The sequence below is a fragment of the Echinops telfairi genome, unplaced genomic scaffold (assembly GCF_000313985.2).
Source record: "Echinops telfairi isolate 266 unplaced genomic scaffold, ASM31398v2 ScPeMD7_3533;HRSCAF=4204_0, whole genome shotgun sequence".
In the NCBI taxonomy this organism is placed as follows: Eukaryota; Metazoa; Chordata; class Mammalia; order Afrosoricida; family Tenrecidae; genus Echinops; species Echinops telfairi.
This window is the reverse complement of record NW_022107431.1, coordinates 50610442-50616558: the sequence shown is the minus strand read 5'-3', so window position 1 is coordinate 50616558 and position 6117 is coordinate 50610442.

The window sequence follows — 6117 nt, the reverse complement described above, 5'->3', positions numbered from 1 at the left end:
CATTGCGCTGCCAATGTGAGAACCAACATGTATACTGAGGTACGTGTAAACATTGAACCACCAAAATGTTATACCTATCATAATCAAACAGATCAGGGCAACCTCCTGGATGAAGCAGAACCATGTGGAATTGTCATTTATAAGCTGAAATATCAGCAATTTTTTTTATGATTCAGCCTGATTTTGTAAGACTGTTGTAGTTTTCTTAGGTCTCAATAGACTTAATAGTCTCTGCTTCAAGGTGTTTTAAAAGATTGTGTTTCTCTGAAAGGACCAACTTGTATAGTTGCTGTTTTTCATTATTCTACATGGGGCCAATGTCAAGGGATAATGGCATCGAATTAGTTAACAAAAGTATCCTTCTGTATATCATGACTGCCTTGGTAATGTGTCTCTGGAACCAGAATAATTCCCCATCTATATTTTCAGCTCAGCTAGTGAAACAAATGCATAGTAGGAGAGTACCTTTTATCCAGGACTTAAGTAGAAAGGATTACTGCCAAAATTGGGCCATATGTACTTAGATTATAATTGTAATATGTGAACATCCTTTGACTAGCAACTTAATTCCTTGGCTTTTCCATTTGATTCAAAAGACTACAGAGTTGATACGTATTTCTGCAGCAAATAGAGTAAAATCGGGTTGTATGTAGGCACTGCATTAGAATGCACCGTTTGTGTCCTGGTGAAAGTTGGCAAGAACAGACTCCGCATTGCGCTGCCAATGTGAGAACCAAGCTTTTTGAAATTCTAGAACTAGAGGGGTGGGATAGTCTTTAATTCCACATACACCAAAAATATAAACAAGAGATGAATAATATGTTGATGTAACTTAATTAGTTATATTTTGTGTTGATTATTTTTCACAAATGAAGTTGCTAGGTAGATACTGTCTTCTGTTTATTTGGGGCAAAACTGTGCAGTTAAGTTTACATATATTGTTCACATCCTGGAGGGTGAATAATTAAAATAGCACTTAATTTTGTGTGTATGCAATATATTTTGGGTATATGTTGTGCAATTAAGATTCCACATATAAGTTGAATGGCAATTTACAGACCCCACCGTCTGTCTGGACATCTTCATTTGCATCATCCATTCTTGCCATTGATTGTGTCTGATTTGTACTTCAATCCACTTTGCCATTTCCAACTTTATATAAATCTCTAATGTTACGGGATACATAATAGATTGACACATAATTTTTAAAGCCTATATTTGTAAAATTTCTCTATTGTGAATAAAGTCTTTTAATATATCTCCTAATTTGTTCTGTGTTTTTATTTTATATAAGCTTCTGGATATCCAAAAGTGAATACCTGCTGGTGCAAATGGAATTAATAACTCCTTTCGGCGTTTCCATACCACACTTCGAGATTCTTAACCAGGAAACATTTCCCACTAAAAACTTTAAGCTGCAAATGTTGTGCATTTGGTTAATCACATACCTTCTATGAAGAATCTAGCAGCTGTTAAGCACGAGGGCATGCAGAATAGAAGTAGGGGGTGGGGGTTGGTGTCACAAATAGCATGAAGTATGATCCCGGTTTTTAAGTGTGCAATGCAATCAAGGAGATTAGACTAACAGCACAGATGAAAGCATTTTGTTGTGCTAAATTACAAGTTACATTCGGCTAAAGAGTGCTGGCGACCTGGAGACCAGTAGATGTGGAGTAGTCAAGAGATGCATAGTCGGAAAAAAAAGAAAGCTATAGGAGAACTTACACTATTTCTGATTTAAAAACCTAGCTTTTAAAACTTCATGTACTTTGAGGAATAGTTCAGGGACTATGGATGCTGTTCCCTCTACCTGGAACTGTGTTTCTCCCAGAATTTTATAGTTAATTTCTCACTTTGCTCAGGAGCCAGCTCAATTGTCATCCTATCAGAGTGGTTTCCTCTTTCAAGTCGTGTGATTTCCCAGCATCCTTTTTACCTTTCTTAGAGGGTCATTCTGGGTCGGAATCGACTCCCAGGCAGTGGCTGAATTGATTTCTCACGGAGCGTTTGTCAGATAGGATGGTGCCGGTGCAACGGGGTTTGCTTGGCTTTGCAGAAACCGACCCCCTGAGCTTGAAGGTAAACAAGCGGCCATCTAGCTGAGAAGCAACAAAGCCCACATGGAACAACATATCAACCTGTGTGATCACGAGGTGTCGAACGGATCACTGAAGATAAATGGGTGCATAAGCAAATGTGGCGAAGAAAGCTGATGGTGCCTGGCTATCAAAAAGTATAGCGTCTGGGGTCTTAAAGGCTTGAAGGTAATCAAGCGGCCATCAAGCTCAGAAGCAACAAAGCCCACATGGAAGAAGCACACCAGCCTATGCAACCATGAGGTGTCGAAGGGATCAGGTGCAAGGCATCATTAGAACAAAAAATTTTTCCCTTGTTGATTGTTGGGGGGAGTGCGGAGTGGAGATCCAAAGCCCATTAGTAGGCCACTGGAGATCCCCTTGCAGAGGGGTCTCGGGGAGGAGATGAGCCAGTCAGGGTGCGATGTAACAATGATGAGAAATACAACTTTCCTCTAGTTCCTAAATGTTTCCTCCCCGCTCCCACTACCATGACTCGAATTCTATCTTGCAAGACTCTCTAGGCCAGAGGAGGTACACTGGTACAGATAGGAACTGAAAATACAGGGAATCCAGGACGGATGAGCCCTATAGGACCAGTGGCGTGAGTGGCAAAACAGGGAGGGTAAAGGGAGAATGGGTAGGAAAGAGGGAACCGATTACATGGAACTGTGTGTGACCTCCTCCCTGGGGAACAGACAACCGAAAAGTGGATGAAGGGAGACGTCGGACAGGGCAAGATATGACAAAATACCCATTTATAAACTATCAAGGGCTCATGCGGGAGGGGGGAGTGGGGAGGGAGGGGAAAAATGAGGACCTAATGTCGGGGGTTTGAGTGGAGAGAAAATGTTTTGAGAAACAATGTACAAATGCGTTTTACACAATTGATGTGTGTATGGATTGTGATAACAGTTGTATGAGCCCCTAATAAAATGTTTAAAAAAAAAAAAGAAAGAAACCGACCCCCTGGTGGGTCTCCACTCCTGCACCAGTGGGGCTCGCCGTATGGCATATGGAGTTCCTTACTTTCTTGTCTGCCGACCTCCTTCCAACGGGAGCTCCAGGAGAGCTTCAGCCATCTGTTTCTATCTCAATACTCCAGCGCCAATGCCGAGAACAGCATCTAGCACCGATAGCACAAGTGGATGGCGGGTGAAAGAGTGAATTCGAGAAAATGGAATACCACTTTATATTCCTAGACTTGGCCACAACTGTTTGCAAATAAGCAGTACATTCTTTTAAAAGATCAAATACTTGTGTTGTATAAGGATCTTGTTTCTATCAAATCATAATAAAAGTGAATATTTTTATGACCTCCACTAGTAGTCCCAAGGGATTATGAAGTAAATTTGTATGGGTGATTGTAATCAATGGCTTATCAATAGATTTTTTAAACTACTTGAATGATTAAGGTACAGATAGAATGGCCCCTAATTCCTCCAACAGTGGTTTTTAGTGTTACAATTTAAATAGGTTTCCATGTTTTCTATGATTTAATTTCACAGTCCATGTCTTACATAAAGGAACTATTTCAACAACATGAAGCAAAGGCAGTGGCTTCTCCCCTTACAAATTTACCCAAATGAGCACTTTCTGAATCCAACCAGTTTTTCAGTATCTGACACTGGTTACACCTGCCCTGCTGGTGACAGGATTACTAGCAATTGACCATGCTTATTATTTAGACTATTCACCACCCACAGAGTGAGGTCAACTTGGTAAGTCATACATCTGATTTCTGAGAACTGTGCCTATGGTGCTCTGGTGGTGATGGTACTAGTATACGCGTTGGGCTGCTCCATAGAAACCCTGTGTAGAATCGCTATGCGTCAGAATGGACTCGGTGATTGCGGGGTTATACATATGTAGACAGTGGGTTAAAATTTTTGGCAAAATCTTTTTTTCATTTAGCCTTAAAATTCAAAAATCTACAATTGTCCTTTGGCATTTGCCAAGAAACCATTCCAGTGGGGCTCAGATCCCTTATAAAAATGGTGTCAATTTTGCATTTAACCTCCACTCATCTTCCCTCCCATATACTTTAAATCATCTCTAGATTATTTACACTACTTCCAGTACTTTAGCACAATGTAAATGGCATACAAACACCACTTTAAATTCCCTCTTAGCCTTTGAAGGATTGCTCTGACCACTTAATTGCTTCCCCCACTCGACCCCCTACCCCCCAATATTTTCAGTTGTGGGTTGGTTGAATCCGCAGCTGCAGAATCCTCAGAGGTGGAGGGCCACTGAAATTGTTGTTGTCGTTCTCTGGGTTGGAGCTGAATTGAGTGCATGCAGAGGAGACCCTTAATCTTTTTCAAACTTGTGGAATGGCTCAAAGATCAATTTTTGTCCTACTGCTCATTCCATTCACATTAGCCAACACGTGAGTCATAACTTCAAGAAATAGCTTCTAGGCATTAGGTATGCATATAAAGCTTTAGAATTACATATGAGCCTAGACATAATTTAGTCCAATTGTTTTATTTTAAATATAAGGAGATTGGGCAATTTTCCGAAAATCAGAAACAGTTTGTTACCCTGGTACTGTGCTACCAGACACAGAGATGATAGAATATAAATAGATAAGATTTTATACAAGTAAAAAAGAAAAGTGTATGAGAACATCATTCACTTCCCCTGACTACTAAACTGAAGGTGTCAATTCAGAAGTCACCCTTGGGAACTTGTTTACGGGGCCTTCATGAGGTGGGAGCTAAAGTTGGCCGACATCAAAATCCCTTGAGAAGTTTGAAGGTTCCAGAAGCTTACCCCAAATTTAACAAGTCAAAATTGTGGTCACACCTCGGAATACACCTATTAACGAGCTCTTTGTGTTGGTCCAATTCATAATAAAGTTGGGGAAGCACATGTTCAAGATGTAACTTGGTTCGAGTCCTGACACTGGGAAAGTAATTCATCAGCTCTTCATAGCCATGCTATGTACATGTTTGTGTATTTTTGTTGTCTCCCTCAAGGTTTAAATGCAACTGGAGACAAATGTTTGGTCCCTTTGGGAATGTAGAGTCATCCTTTTAGAGAAGCATTTCTGAGCCATAAGCTCTACAACGCAGTCTTTTTAGAAACAGATTCACCCTGGAGTTGTCAGCAGCATTTCCTTCCTCTTCTCAGGGGAGCCCTGAGGGGACGAGCTTCACTCATGCCTCTTTCCATCGGCCATTGTTTCCTTTGCTTTCTTCCCCCCACAGCTGCTTTCAAAGTCATTTCTCACGTGGCTGTTTCTGTTCTTGTGGATTTTAATGGAATTGTCACTTGCACAGAGGACACAGCAGACTCCAAGTGCAGCCGTGGGTCATGTACATGTAAAAGATGTTCTTGAGAATGACCTCTGAAATCACCTCACTTTCCCTCCTCCGGTGTTTTCACATTGCTGTGCTAATCATGGAAACTGTGTTGGCTCTCCATTATCAGGATCACTTTGAGTCCTCTTAAAACATGCCATTACTCACTGAATAAATTAACTCACATTGTGTCACAGAGCCATTGAATTCCCCAGTGAATGCAAATTACTGCAAACTTTTAGAAAATAGTGGTAGATGTGTAACTTAAAATAAAAATTCCCACCTACTAGATTATTTTGGCCCTAGGCTTTGAGCACATAAAAATTCATAATTCTGCAAACAGATCCATAAATGCACCTCTGTTCAAATAACACTTTCAAAAATAGCATACACCTGAGATATTTTCCTTTTTCTTTTCTCTCTCTCTCTCTCTCTCTCTCTCTCTTTTTGTTTTTGTACTTTAGTTTTTTAACTCCCTCAGGAGAAACAAGTGAATGATCATTATGTACAAATCTTTGGCAATTTGCTTCCTGGTTTTCTGACTCTTTAGGAAACTAGAACCACGTTGCATAAAATGACCTCTCAGAACCATCGTGGATAGCCTCCACACCAACTTCTTAGACAAGTACGAAAGCACTGGCTCCATCCATGGATGTGACACTTTGGGCTTCTGGCCACCCAAGGCTCTCTGTTTCCTAAGTGTCAGAACACCTAAAGGGACTGCTATTGAATTT